Source organism: Heterocephalus glaber, unplaced genomic scaffold (assembly GCF_053883595.1).
Source record: "Heterocephalus glaber isolate CG9 unplaced genomic scaffold, H.glaber_assembly_v1.0 deba00000122, whole genome shotgun sequence".
Classification (NCBI taxonomy): domain Eukaryota; kingdom Metazoa; phylum Chordata; class Mammalia; order Rodentia; family Bathyergidae; genus Heterocephalus; species Heterocephalus glaber.
The window spans coordinates 41,479,525-41,496,407 of NW_028258138.1; positions in this window are offsets into that span (position 1 = coordinate 41,479,525).

Genomic DNA, 16,883 nt, shown 5'->3' on the forward strand with positions numbered 1-16,883 from the left:
ACTAGACCTATATCTCTCACCATGCACTAAATTAAAATTGAAATGTATTAAAGATTTAATTATTAAAACAGAAATGCTGAACCAGCTGGAACAGAGGTTAGGAAGAACTCTTGAAGACATTGGTGTAGGAAAAGATTTTATGAACAAAACCTCAGTTGTCCGTGAAATAGCACAAACAATCAACAAGTGGGACCTGTCCTTATTCAAAAGCTTCTGCACAGCAAGAGAAACTAATAAAAGTGTGAAGAGACAACCCACAATGAGGGAAAAAATTTTCACCTTCTGTTCCTCAAAGGTCTATTATCTAGAATCTCTAAAGAACTTAAAAAAATCAGACCTCCCAAATTTAAAGACCCAATCCAAAAATGAGCATCTGAAACGAACAGACATTTCTCAGACAAAGAAGTAGAAATAGCAAATAAACATATGAAAAAATGTTCATCACTGGTCATTCGAGAGATGCAAATGAAAACAACACTGAGATTCCACCTCTCCAGAAAAAAATAGCTGCTATCAAGAAATCAAACAATAACAAATGCTGGCGGGGCTGTGGGGAAAGAGGAACCCTGCTTCACTGCTGGTGGGGGTGTAGACTGGTGCAACTGTAAACTGGTGCAATTAGTATGCAGATACCTCAGAGAATTAGGACTCGAAGTCCCATTTGATGCAGCTATTCCCCTGCTGGGTATCTTCCCCAAAGAATCAAAAGAATCATACCACAGTGATAGATGTGCACCCATATTCATAGCAGCGTAATTCGTGATAGTTAAAACTTGGAAGCAGCCTAAATGTCCATCAGCTGGAGACTGGATAAAAAAAATGTGTTTTTTAAAAAATAAAATGGAGTACTACTCAGCCATAAAGCATGAGAAACTAGAGACATTTATGGCTAAATGGATGCACATTGAGGCAATACTCTTAAGTGAAATAAATAGGACACACATGTGTAAATGCTGAATAGTTTCTCTAGTGTGAGAAACTGAAAGTGTAAATAAGGACTAAAGGGTATTATAGATAATATGAAATATCAAGAAAAGTGGCAAAGGGGAAGGAGAAGTGGGAGAGGTAGGGGAAAGGAAAGAAGGGAATGGAATTAATATGAGAAAATGAAAAAATGGAAACAAAATCTTTGTAAATAGGGAGGAATGGAGAGGTTGAAGGGAGGGCAGGGGGATGGGGAAAAAATAAGAATCAAGAGAGATTATGTAAAGGTGCAAATTTCCAATGATGAATGTCATTACAATGTATACCTAAAATGTACCAATAAAACTAATTTTTAAAAAAGAAATACCCAACTAAATTGGATCCGCATAATTTTGAGCGTGGCTGAGCGGTTTTATTGAAGACAGAATACTTATCCTACGCTGGCTTGTTGCCTGATTGGTATAAAGTGAAAAGAAAGAAAGAAGGCTCACTTCTGTTTCTTCTGAGGAGCTCCAGTCTTTGCCTTCACCATGGACATCATCTCCAGCCTTCCAATGCAGACCCTTCAGCTGCCTTAACTTGACCCTCGGAACTCCAGCTTGCAGACAGAGCTTTTGAACTCTTCCACATCTGACTCTGTGGGCTGCTTTTGTAAGCCTACCTCGTAAATTCTTATATATTTTTATATCTTGCATTAAATCTGTTTCTCTAGTAAGCACTGACTGATGCAGCCAATTCAGTGCAAAGATGATTCTTAAAGCCTAGGCAACCAAGCTGATCTTTGGTTCCCATTATTAATTAGAAAAATACAGGAAAAGGAACAAAAAGAGGTAGGCCTTCAGAGAATTGCCACACTTATGGCAGCGGTGGTTCCACTGTTCTTGAATTTCCCTCTCCTTAATTCAACTATGCTCAAGTTGTGGCCAAGGGATTAAGGACAGAAGAGTCCTCCTGAAGAATGGTAGTATCTGGAAGGATAGTGAGAATTAGGCAATTATCTTTTCAGGTATAAATTTCAGCATGCTTGCTATGTGCACTTTTTTCAGTCAATGTGTCTTTTGACAAAAGTATATGTGTACATTGTAGTAGGTCATGGTGACAAAGTAGATCTGATAGAACAGTAGAAAAAGAAAATGATTAAAATATACATATATAGCAACACAGAAGATGCTGTTTGTTAGTAGGAAGGCTGTGTGGTGCCTTTCTATATTTTTAACCTACTGTGTCCAAGGCAGAAAATCCATGCCTGTGATGTGATTTAACTTGCCACCATTTTCCTTCCACAAGGACCATTTAGCTTTGTAGTTGATGTCTCAAATATATCCTTTAGCTTTATAATTTCAGTGGACATGGGCTCATTCTACTTCCTGTATCTGCACTTCTGTGCTTGGTAAATTTCTCTAACTCTGATGATCACTGTACCCAAATGCCAAGTATCCTGGAAATGGCAAGATTTTAATATGCATCAAAAATATTTCCCAATCACTGACTTACAGGAATTGGTATCAAAGTACCATATCTTCCTCATTTCTTAGACAAAATGACTATCTTATTTGTGCTGCCAAAACAACCACATACAAACTGTAATTGCTGATTTTTGGTACCAGGGATTGAACTCGAAATCTTGCATTTGTGAGGCAGGCTACTGAGCTAAATCCCCAGCCCTGACAAAATTACTATGGAACATGTGCTTTATGTTGACTTCCTGAGTTTCAGCTTTGCATTTGACCCTTTATTAATTCTCATCATTGTCTCATTTCTCTGTTCACCTAAGACTGTCTCCTCTGAGTCCCAAATGAACTACTTTCATTCACATTCTTAATTTACATTTTTTGGAAGGTAACCTAATTAAGATAAACACCAAAATTTAATTTTCCTTGTTGAACAATTAGGGAAGAATCAAAATAGTATGTATAGTCACTCATATTGGTCAGGAACTGTTAGTGGTCTCTCTAAAGGGAGAACTGAGACCCCGGAGAGCACTGACCTTTAAAGAAAGAAAGGGAGACAGCCTGGGGAATGAACAGCAGTTTATTCCTCTGATACTGTTCGACAATCACAAAGGAAAGAAGTAAGGCTTTTATACATATAGGAAAGCAGCTTAGTTATTCTGGCTATTGTCTTTCTGATTTTAACCTCTGCTGACAACAAGTGACTTTAAGTGACTCATAAAAGCTACAGGTGAATTTACAAGTCCTTTGTTTCCATTCACCAATCCTGTACATCTCAGAGCACACCATACCCGTCTTCTTATCAGATGGTATCAAGAAAGCAGGGCAATATCAGCAGAAATCAAGCCCACCAGCCCACTGCAAATATCACAGATGTAAACAATGAGTCCTATCTCTCTCACCACCCATAGAGTCATTGGGTCACAGTCCTCTGACCCTGGGCAATGGTTACTAAGAAAACTAGGAAAACCTGTTTTCTCCCATAAAACTTTTACAACGTCTCTTACAGTTTCCTGGAATTCTTTTAACAAACAGACTTGTGGAAATTCCCAGAGTCAACTTCTTAATTTTCTCAGTTAACAAACTTCTTGTGATCAATTCTTACAACTAGGTAACTAAATTCTACAATTTCCCACAAGGAACTATGAAAATTCTACCTATTTGTGAGCTAAATTCACCTAATCAATATTTCATGGTTCCTGGAAGCAGATGTAGGAGCCCTGTTTAGAGATAAAGAATTCCATAACACACAATACAACAAGCAAAATGAACTTCATGCTTATGTCAGTTCTGACCCCCCAAAAAGTCACAAAAAGGTGACACTGAGATACCCCAATGAATGCTGTATACATCGTGAATTTGTGTCACAATCAAGGCATTTCACTATTTTCTTACTGACAGGCAAGTAAATCTACTTTACTCCTCATTTCATGCAAACGCAACCTAAGAAATGCCTAGGGGCTCAGTAAAGAAAGTTCAAAGTCTTACATTCTTAAAATATCTGCCCAGCATTCACAGGACACTCAGGGCTCATGGCAAATTGCCTATCCCAAAAAGTATCCTTATAGAGTTTGTATTATTTTTTCTGCTAATTTGCAGGGTCATTAGTAAAACGAAGTGTAATCAACTTAAAGCAATCCTAGAGTCACCATTTTCACTCATCCTAACATAGAACATGTCTTTTTGTTCTGTATTGCTTTAATATTTTCCCTAACTTGAAGGTACAAGTGGTCAATCATAGATAATGAAATGTAGTAAGCTCATGAGAAGTACACCAAAAAATGACAGAATCATATAATAGGCAACAACAGTCAAATTTTGAAAGGTTGCTTAATTTTCACAAGAGGCATTTAAACTATCATGACAAATGCTGAGGTATACAATGATAGAAGAGATGAAAGCCAAAGAGAGGGAAAACCACAGATGAAAGGCATTAACTTGGGGAACCATCCTTGTATCCAGTGGAAGTCAGCAGAGCAATGAGACGTAAGGGAAGAAAATGACAAAAGTGAGATTGTTAATATAGTGACTACCAAATAATGAGGGAATCTAGATTTAATGTTTATTTAACAAATTTAAGTTATTAGTTTATTTAACAAATTCAATGTTTATTTAACAAATATTAAATGCATTTTAAATGTATCTTTTCTCTAATAATGTAAGCTATTATCCCAAGGTATCCATATATATTTTTATCTTCCCCAAGCCCTTCTAAGTTCAGAGTCACAGCCTCAAGGGGAAAACAAAATCAACTATCTCTTCCCTCTGCTATGCAGTGATTCTCTAATAGGCATTAATTAGTCATCTGTACCATCACAAACAAGAAAACATCATTTTAAAGAATCATTTTCTTTTTTATTGCAGTGGTATCATATAGTGGATGTGGGAATACTATGGGAATGAACTTTGCAGAAGCCAGTGTATCGGGTTCAGAATTCAAACTCTCAAATCTTCAAGCCCATAGGTAAGACTTAATGGCATGACCTTGGACAAGTCATATAACATCACTGATATTCAATTTCTATCTCTGTAAAATGTGAGTAATAATTTTATACATTTTAATATGTTCATATATTTTTATATTTTATATATTTGTATATTCCTTGCAAACTTAGAGTAATATTTGGTACTACTCATGAATAATATTCTTATGTCTGAGTGAGATAACTTATGTTATTTGCATCATCAGGAACCTAGACCACATTAATCATCCACCACAAACAGTTATAATCCTCAGGTTTATATTATTTTCACTCTTGAAAGGTAACAGTATTTGATATAACAACACATATAAAAACGAACCATTGGGTTTATTTGGCTACTGTTAAAATATTTACCAGAAGTTTTCCAAGTATGAGAGTGTTGTAATGTTCTTATCAAAACTAAAATCTGTTCACCATCTCAGAATTTGACTGTGGTTTCCTAAATAGTGCCACCTAATGTTTGAAGATGTTGGGGAGATGGACAATTTATTTTAAAGAAAATCCCTGCATATTTATAAGCAAGAAAGAAGGCATTATCTCAATACAAATTATGTCCATGTGCAAGAGTGAATTGAAAGAGTTAATATGGTTTAAAACATTACTAAGTGACAGACAAAGGTTAAATTTGGAGAAAAAATATTTACAGAGTTTAAAAGTTAAAGAAATATCAAACTAAAACACATGGTTCAATAGCTGATATTTTTCCAATATACTTTGTTTTAATTGGAAATGAAGAAGAATAAGTACGTGTAATTCTATACCACAAGCATCTGCAACACTTCTCTTGGCCAAACCCCAACCCAGAAGCCACAAAATATGCCCTATTGGATAAATTGAGGGCTTCCCCACTTGCCTGCACCCTGACACAAGTCACAAACAATGCCTGTGCCAACAATTACATGACTTGCTTTGTAGCTATAGCAATCTCACTTTTTCCTCTCTGGGGCCCATTTAATCATTGCTTGTTTATCTTGTTTCCTGTTGGCCTGTTCACTTTGCCCAGTCTTTTAAACCCTGGTACCCAAGCTCTTTGCCACACTGCTCACCCCATGTAAATCCATCTTGAAACTGCATTTTGCAGCAGAATTTTTGCTATTCACCTCTGATGTGATTCAGCCTCCACCAAATAGGATTCTATACCCTTGTCCTGCATCTCCCTTTGTCTCAGCATTTGGTATTAATGTGATATAATTCCTGCAGATGATAGAATTGACCCTCTAATCCAACCCTCTCATTTTACAAATGATAAAATCATCTCACTTTAGTTACTTTTAGATTCAAATGTTTCTCACAGGATTTTTGAAGAAAAAATAGAAATCGCTTCAAATAAGAGGCTAATTTCTGGAAGGTTTTCACAAATGGCTAATCTTCTCCACATTATATCGATTCCTAATAGTTTCATTCAGAGGATAAAATTTCTGTGTTCTTCCCTGAAAGGAAATATCTCTTTACTGATAATCAGTGGATGTGAAGAGAGACTGGAGTGTTGTCTTTGAATGTAGATGTATATAAAATGTATTTAATTCTTTATTAGAAGTCATTAATTTAAATCAATTAAATCTATATGAATCATTCTATGATTTATTTCCTCGTTCCTTAGTTCCTTTGAAATTTACATTTTAATATATATAGTACTTTAGAGTGTATAAAGTATACTACATCATTTTCTACTAATAAAATATATGATGTTAGGTGGGGAAGTACATGACTTTATAATATAAATGAATAAACTATGGATTATACCTACCTGGATGGATTAGACCATTGAAAGAAAAATAAATAAATTGTGAAAATACCAGAGTCTCTGGTAAAAGTGGAATGTTGATATATTTGATATCACTAAATTCCTTAATTTTATCTCCCCAAAAGGCCAAATATTTCAAAACACTCACAGATGGTGAAAATATCCAAGGTACTGCCTCACAGTATGCCATTTACTAGAGTACCAAAAGTAAGTCTTTAGGCATCTTGGTACCTAAGTCTTCATGATGGAATTCATTTTACAGTGAATGTCTGTCTAACACTATTGCAAGGTTCTAGTGTCTACACTTCTCTTTAAAACTAGTTTGGTTAGATTATGAGAGCAAAATTACTTTCAGTTGTAACTATTTTGTTGTCTAATGAAAGAAGGCATGGGGTGAATACTTTGTTGATCAACTGGCAAATTATATCGATCTTTATGAGAAAAAATGTCTACTCTTGAAAGAAAAGATTTGAAAAGGAAAAGAAGATTACATGCCATGAGTCAAGTTTTCCTTGAATCCAATTCCTGGTACTCATTTTGGAAACCTTGATATCAGATGAGGAAAATCACATGTTAATCCATTAACTACTTTGGTGGCACACTTCCATTTTAAACAATGCAGACATTTTCCTCTAAATTTACTATTCTGTCATAGTCAGCCACACTTTAATCCTCCTTTCTTTATCTAAAATACAGTAACTTCCTCCAATATTTGGAAAAAAGCATTAGTCAAACTATTCTATCAACATTTTCTTTGTTCTTCCCAATACCATGTCTTTCATGTTACTTTCAGAATTTCTGTAAAAGCATCTTTCCTCTGTTTAAAATGTCAAGTTTTACTACTGAAATAAATGTGCTACTGTATCTCCACAAAGCACTGCCTGGAACTAGGGATAGAATATAAGTTGTCTTCTCTTTAGTAAAGATACCCAAAATCCCACAACCAACTCTACTCTGTACAAGATGGCCTCCCATTCTTTATGTAACAGAACTACTATATTGAAAAGAAAAAAACACTAAGGAAAAAACCACTTAACATAAACATTATTTAAAATGATTGATTACTTAAGTCAATATTTTCAGCAAAATTGTATTCATTATAAGGTGCAGTACTGATTGTCAGACTGTGGCTAATATATAATAAATTTTGCAGCAATTATTTATTAATCTACTAACAGAACTATCAGCAATATAAATCAGTAAAATTTTTACTTCATTGTTCTTGTATACATCAGAACAGAATCTAATTTAAGTGTTTTAAAAGTCTAGTTTATATCTTTTCTGAGTGACTTGGGACACAGTGAAAAAAGTAACCACTAGAAGCAGAAGATATCAATATTTTTATCAGCTCTGCAGCAAGCACATTCATGAATTTAATCTTCAGTGTCTTGAAGCTGAAGAGGAAAGATGGAGGGAAGGAGAGAGACAGACAGAAAGGGAGAAGAATAGGTGAGAGGAGAGAGAGAGAGAGATGATTAGATCGATAGATGATAGATAGATAGATAGATAGATGGTGAAGTTGAAAATCAAATATGGGTATAGGCATTGATATAGACATTGACATAAAGACAGACACATAGACATATGGCATATAGATATAGACAGACCAGCATGTAGTCCCTTATACCATAATGTCCTATCCTGTTTGACTCATTATTTTATGCAAACTGGTTCCTGTATGTATTTCATACCTTATTCTTTGTCTGAAGAAATGTATAGTGATTGAAAGATCTTGCTGCACAGCAGTAGAAATTTTTATATTTGGAATGAACCAAAGATGATATACATGTGCAATTCTTACTGAAGCATGCAATCAACAAAGCATAGGAAACTCTTGGCAAAGGATCTTTGTGACTTTCCAAAAGGGCCATTAAGAAAAGTGTCCTATTACAGTTTACAAATGAGACCATGTATGTTGATGTTTAAAAACGTTTTTCCAGCTTCAATGGCAGCTTTCCTTATTTAAGTTTAAAGTTTATTTGCAAATATTATGTAAAAAAGAGACTGCCACATTGGTAGAAGAAACAAACCTTCAGCCCTGAGTTACATTAAATGCACACACACACACATACACATGCACAATCACAGCACGCACATAAACACAATTATGGACTCACGCATTTATGTACTTTTCAAGTTAATTTAAATTCATTCAAATTAATATATTTGGTGTGTTTTTATTTGGTTGACAACAGGGTTACAAACATGCAATTATTTCACTACTCCCTGTTTTTTCTCCCAATGTAATTCTTGAAATATGTCTACTTCACCTGAGATGTGGTAAAGGTCAAACTAGTTTTAATCAATATGTTAATAACTTGATATTTTAATTGTTGTAAAACTTCTGTATTTGCTGTACAGTTTTAATTTTAATTTATACTTTTCCTTCACAAAAGGGAAGTTTAAGATGGAATAAAAATGCGAAAGCCACACAAATACCAAATACATGATAGTATATTTGAAATACAGTTTATGTTTGATAAATATTTCCTGTAGTGATGGTTTGCGCTAGTAGCTTTAGATTCATTTAGCATGTAAGGTAAGTTCCTGCATGTTGATATACACTTGAATGTGTTGATTTTTTCTGTGATTCAAATGGTTTTGGCTCTTACAGGGCTGCTAAGTCTCTAAACTATTCTTGATGGGTTGATGTAATTGCTTGCAAAGATAACATGAAACACAAGAGACCAAAACCAATAACAATAACAGCAAACCATGGAAAGTCATTAGAGATCATTGCATATTTCTTTGGCATAAAAAAGTAAAATATCTTCCAATAAACAAAAACATTTCACTGTGCAGCAACTTGCAATTACTTGTACTTTTTTCTATCTTTCCTATCTACACTGTTCAGGAATCCTGTTGGAAATTATCACAATTAAATATTTATATCTCAAGTTTTGACACAATATTCCTTGTGTCTCACATTTGAAGAGTTTGAAACATACCTAGAAGATCATTCAGTTTATTTCCAAGGACACTGATGTTATCCTGAAGGGAAGAACAACAAAAATACATTTTAAAACTTACAAATAAAATATTTACCTTATAATAAGAAGATATTTTGCTAGTCTCAAAATAATTCACATATGTTTTAGAAAAAAGTTAAAATTCCTCTGAGATAAAGAAATTAAAGAATTGTTTGAGGGAACACTTATTTTCCAACTGTCTGTTGAACATCTACTACTTTCTACTAACTAGTAACTGAAAGTAGAAAAGTGAACTAATAAGGGGAAAATTGTTATTTTAGAGTTTATATATTTGTAGGTGAAGTAAGAGGAAGCAATATGATTAAGTATATTTAGTTGAAAAATATATAACCTGTAAGACTAAAGATGTTGGAGTCTGATGTCCACAGATGAACACGACAGCAAAAGATATACCTGACCAAGAAAAGTCAAGCTCTATGGTACAGGCCAGCTTCCTCTTTGTTTTCCATTTGATTCCATCCAGGCTGAAGCTTATTGGCTGGTGCCAAGTACAATCAGGGTGGGCATTCCCCCCTTTGTTTGGGGGAATGCACACCACTCATCTCTCAAAACACTCCCACAGACACACCAGCAAGTGTGTTTTAGTCATCTTCTAGGTCTCCCTTAATGCAGTCAAAGAGACAATCAAGAATACATATCACAATTTTCTAAGCATAGTGAAAGGAGAGATGTCTTTACCTTTTAGGATTATCCATTCATTTTTATTTTTGAGTGACATTTGGTATAGTTAGTCCCTTAAGTCTACCATATCTGCTTTAAAAAGTTTGACGCTGAGTCTGGAGTTATAAAGAAAATTACATGGAATATATTTTTAGCTGGTAAGAATTCTACAGTGGAGTTCTAAAATGATGTAGATTAAGGTCAACTATTAGTATTGGAAAACATTGTCCTTTGGGCCCTACATAAATATTCTGATTCAGTGAGTTTGAAATGTCTCCCAGATCGGAATATTGACAGCCACCTATCTCCCCACAATAATTCAGTTGATCTTGATAATAGACTTTGAGAAAAAAAACAAATTAAAGTGAGTGAGCCAAGCACAAAAATGATACCATTTCTAAAATTTGTAATTGATTTTTCTAAAATACAATATTGATTCAAAAATCTTTGCAAAATATGTTGTAGCTAGCATGATGGGAAACAAGATGTACACACAGACCCACTGTAATCCTATTTGCAGACTCTTTAAGAAAACAGTTTTGTATTTCAATTCCTTCCTTTGTTTTTCTTGAGAAGTTTTTTTCCAATCATATAAAGAAAACTCATAAGAAAAAACTTTGTATTTACCTCAAAAAAAAAAAAAAAGAAAATATTTCCTGCAGTGTAGGACTTATAGCCACCTAAAGATTTTTCTTTATTTTAATAGTATATGTTTGCAGTACTTATTATATTCCTCATGAGGAACTGACTCATGTGTATAATAAATTTCAATTCTTTTTGCATCCCTTCCTCTGTCTTCCTTCCACCCTTCCCCTATCTCTTGGTACTCTTCCCTTTTGCAAAAGATCTATCTCCCTATTTCCTACTATCTATCTCTTATTTTACTCTTTATGTTTTGAGTTTCTCAATAAGAGAAACTGTGCAATACTTAAGATCGTGTGTGTGGTTTATAATGTTATGGTCTCAAGGTGCACCCATTTTCCTACAAATGTCTCAAGTTCCTCCTTCTTTATGCCAGAGTAGAACTCCACTAAGTAAATAACATATAATCTTTATCTATTCATCTGTTGATGGACATATAGGCCACTTGAAAGGTTTAGTTACTATGACAAGAGAGAAAGGAAAAAGTGAAATAAATATTGATGTATGAAAGAGCAAGGAAAATTATATTCAATAAACAGAGTTCACTGTCCTAGGATTCTACCCTCTGTTTTAGGAACTACTACCAAAAGGCCTTTGTGTTTAAGAACTTCTGCAAGAGTGTGAGGAGTGTGTGTCTGTGTGTGCTTGAAAGAGAGAAATAAAATGTGTGTGAGTGGGTACATGGAGAATATTCTGACAGCTTAGGGTTGTAAACTTTTTTTCTTTAAATGGCATGTGGTTGATTTATTGGAAAATATGCAATTCAAAGAAAGCATGTTGAATATTTTTATTTTGAAATAAATGTAAGAGGAGAGAAAAAGAATAGTTTTGATTAAGGTTTTCAATCATCTTATATATGTCAAGAAGTTCATTTTCTCTTCAAATATTTTAAAAATGTTTAGAAAGATTTTATGGCATTTTTCTCTTGAGTATATTCTTGGATACTCTTATGGGTTGTGAGAGTCATTAGTCAATAGGATGACTTTTATGGGAACTTGAAAGTTGAAAATTAATAGCAAACAGGGGTAAAGGTTTAGGAAGTAGGTTGTATGCTGAATGTTAATAGAAAAAAATAAAATTTTGCTTTGGAAGACATAAGTGTGAGGTACTACAACTCTCTGAACAATATCAAGGGCAGCTGTATAGAGCACTTGTCCCGGTGTTCATCTGTGAAGAAGACTGAAGAGGAAATGGATGAAATTCAATTATTTATTTTGAAGTAAGAAGAAAATTTTTAAGACTGATGTACAACAACTATAATTTTTCTTGATATTTTTGAATATATGTGTACATTTTACAATAAGATTTTCAAATTGGACTTTTTGCTATCCGTTTTGGAGTAGTCAATCATGAGAGTAAAGCACATCATATTATACCTACCATTTCATAAGTTGAAATTTGAGTGCGTATTTTATGTTCCTTGGATACTTTTAAATTATGTGATGAGATGTCCATATTAAATACAAATTTCTTCTCATGTTTCCCATATTTCATACCCATGTTTCTAGCAGCCTAATTTATTTTTTTTAATTTTATCTTTTATTTTTTGGTACCAGGAATAGAACTCAGGTCCTTGAGCTTGCGCAGCAGGTGGTAGAACCACTGAGCTAAATCCCCGGCCCTAGCAGCCTAATTTATAATGGTTAATCTTTGGAAATGGCCTGTATGCTCATGAGTGGATGAGTGGATAAAGATGATGAAGTGATGATGCTCCTTTCATTTCATTCTCTATATCTCATTCATTCCCAATGATTTTCTTCCATGTGATAGTGGGAGTTAAAGAGGGTGAGACACACAAAGACTGTGTGTCCTTTCTGATTGCATTGAAAAGTAGCATTTAGAAAAGTTTATTTCTTTTGAAGATCCTAAAATATAAACCTTATTGAGATCAGTTTTCAAGAAAGCAAAGTATACATAATGCCCACATATACATCAATATCAGAACATATCATAAAATCAGTTTATTAATTTGAAATGCCACTGGATTATAAATTCTGCATTACAAAAAAGCAAATAAACTTAAGGAATTTTAAACTGTGTTTTATAATTGCATTCTGTAGAAACACAATATAATGTTAGGAGAAATAAAAGAAAATATTAAAAACTTATTTTGTAAAGGCATCTTGGATATATGGTAGATATTGCTTTCAAAAGGTAATAATTAATTTCCATTGATATAACATTTACACATATATTTTTTAAATTAGCATTTTCCAAGAATATTTTGATAGTTCCTCATGCTGTGCCAAGTGGGGAAGAATAAGGAGAGGAAGGGAAAATAAGTAAAACAAAGATATGCTATGTACAAGAATCTAATAACCTCAATAAATATAAATATTATACATCAGGAACATGAACTATGATTAATAGTTTCAAGAAGAATGAAAGTGGGGAAAGGGAATTCAGAGCAGGGAGGGTGGTAGAAGGGAAGGGGAGGGGATTTAAAACAAAAACAAGTTGTATCATGTCCATGTACTCACTCCTCAACATGATTCTAAACTAAAAATACTTCAAACATGTAGTAATTAACAATAAAAAAGTCCCCCCCCCAAAATTTGAAGATTACTCTTGATGAAACAAAAAGATCACTTAAAAATACATATATGCATTATATTCTGGTTGCTCTAGTCTCATAAATAAAGGACATTTAAAATTCAGTGAGTACACGTATATCACTGTGGCATGTTTCTTTTAATTCTTCTGGGAAGATACCCAGCAGGGGAATAGCTGAGTCAAATGGGACTTTCAGACCTAGCTCTTTGAGGTATCTCTATACTGATTTCCACAGTGCTTATACCAGTCTACACTCCCACCAGCAGTGGAGCAGGGTTCCTCTTTCCCCACAGCCCCGCCAGCATTTGTTATTGGTTGATTTCATGATAGCAGCCATTCTTTCTGGAGTGAGGTGGAATCTCAGTGTTGTTTTCACTTGCATTTCTCGAATGACCAGTGATGTTGAACATTTTTTCAAATGTTTATTTGCTATTTCTATTTCTTTGAGAAATGTCTGTTCATTTCAGATGCCCATTTTTGGATTTGGTCTTTAAATTTGGGAGGTCTGATTTTTTAAAGTTTTTTATAGATTCGAAATGGTAGACCTTTGTCTGAGGAACAATGTACCCATGTTCATAGCAGCACAATTTGTAATATCTAAAGCTTGGAAGCAGCCCAAATGCCCATCAACTGGAGACTGGATAAAGAAAATGTGGTTATTTTACAAAATGGAGTACTATTCAGCCATAAAAAATGAGAAACTAGAGACATTTATAGCTAAATGGATGCACACTGAGGGAATACTCTTAAGTGAAATAAACAGGACACACATGTGTAAGTACTGAATAGTTTCTCTAGTGTGAGAAACTGAAAGTGTAAATAAGGACTAAAAGGTATAATAGAAAATGTGAAATAGGAAGAAAAGGGACAAAGGGGAATGGGAAGTGGGAGGAGTGGGGAAAGGAAAGAAGGGAATGGAATTAATAACAGAAATGGAAAAAATGGAAACAAAGTATTTGTAAATAGGAAGGGATGGAGAGGTTGAAGGGAGGGCAGGGGAAGGGAGAAAAATAAAAACCAAGAGAGATTATGTAAAGGTACAAATTTGCAGTGATGAATGTCATTATATTGTATACCTAAAATGTACGAATAAAACCATTTCTGTTTAAAAAAAATTCAATGAAATAGGCCAGAGGTAGTGGCCACACCTATAATCTGAGCAGTCAGGAGCTGAGGCAAGAGAATCTCGGTGAGTTTGAGGCCAGCCTAGGCTACATAGTTAGTTCAAGGCCAGCCTGAACTACATAGCAAAACTCTGTCTCAAAAAAAAAAAAAAAAATTCAATGAAATAATGATTTGGATCACTAGAACTTTCCCTCTATTTACCATATCTTCTTTTTACCTTAATCATAATTATTTGAAAGTATAATGTACCAAAAGTTGCAAGGACTCTTGCTTCTTTTTAAAATTTGTTTTGCTTGATAAATGTTTGCTTTCCCAGAATTTTCTTCAGTCAGGAATTGGCCATATGACACAAGAGTAACATGCTGAGAATTTCTCACAAAATGACATTGCTTCTTTTTCTTTATTTGTATTTCAAACATGGATGAGATACTTAAGAGTTTTAGCAACTGTCTTTTGACCAGGAGACAAAAATGCATAAAGACAAGAGCTTTACAAAGGATAGGATAAAAAAATGAGAAAGTTTTGATGATGATGTAAAACTATAGATTAATGATTAGACAACTTATCTCTAGATGGCAGATCAGCAATTTAATATATTTCATAACAAATATTGTAATATTCAGGTTTCTGCTATTCAAAATTTGGTCAAGTAGTTCAAAAAAAGTAAGTTAATCTTAATTAGCTTTAAAGGATCACTTTTTTCAAGTAGTTGAATAATCCAATAACATAATAAAAAGAAACCAAAGCTGTTCATTTGTCTTTTCAATAGGTGATGGGTACTTATATACATATTAAAAATAACTATTACATACACTATCAAGTGAACATATATTCCCTCTATGAAGAAAAATTTATTTCAAAGCAAAAATTTTGAAAATAACTTTTATGTAGATAATTGAATGAAAGTCTATTCTCTATATGAAGAAAAAAAAGGTATTCCAAAGCAAAAATTTTAAGCTTCTTAAAAAAATAATTGACCAACATCCTAAATTTGCAAGTGGAGAAAAAGTACATTTATAAATGTATGGGCTGGGGATTTAGCTCAGTGGTTTCGCTGCCTGCTGAGCAAGCACAAGGACCCGAGTTTGATCCCCGGTACACCCTCCCCCCACAAAAAGTATGTACCTAACTCTGACTTTCCATGTATTTATAGGAAGTCCATGAGAACATCATTGTTTATAAATTCCATTAAGTTTAAAGTTTTCTTTTATGGGTTACACTTTACTAAATCTGTCTTTGACACTGTGATGGTATCTTTTATATATTCAGGTTGAAAAATTCTTAATTATCAATGGATAATGTCTCAAGTATAATTATAAAATATTGAAAGATTCTCATTTACCCTCTGAAATTAGCCCATTTCTTTAGTGAAAGATATATAAGTTTGGGAATAAACTTAGTAATAAATAATTGTACTTTGGTTGCAGGGTTTATGAAACATGTAATTCAGTGCTCTTTCTCACTCAATGATATACGTAGGAGAGAACAGATTAAAAACACCCTTGCTGTGTGGTTGTAATTAAACCAGTTGTTTAAAAAACAATCAGAAATTTACTCAGATGAAAATGAGTTCTCAGTTGAAATTGCCAAAAATGAGTAAGCAGTTTAAACATGTTCCTAATCATTTTCAGTAAGAAAGAGGAAAATAAATAAACCTCATTATCGAATGAACAGAGGGTAAACCGAGGACACCATCGTGGGGAGTTATGTTTCAATGCTTGTTCGAATTCTTTTCTGCCAAATAAACCCTCACACATGGAATAGAGAAGCCAGTGCCTTCCCTCTCTTCACTCCCCAGCCCTAGGCTTTTAATAACGGACATCTGACATGCTAACAAGCATGTGTTTTTTCATTGTCGTCTGACCTCAGCTGTCTGATATTGGCGTAAAAGGATGCGTGGAGTCACACATCAAGGGTCTTCTTTGTGAACAGTATAACCAAGGGCTTATTTCCAATTTGCAGTCTGTGCTGCTGTTTAAGAAGTGCCACATTTGTTTGATTTCCACTTGATGCTGTGCCATTAATCTACCAAACTCAGGGGTCAACTGTACTGACAATATGTGAATGAGGAATCAAAGATAAGGACTTTATGTGATTTTATTAAAAATAAAGGAACCAGTTTGTTTCAGAGGTTTCATTTTCAAATCTCCAGATATAAAATAATAAAATATCATTGCATAAAAAATTTTAAGTATACCATATGATATGTGCATACGTTCTACACTATGTATAGATCTGTCCTAAAAAAGTTTCATGTTTTCCATAATGAATGAAGAGTCAATCTGTTCTATGTTTTACTACTTGGAATTAA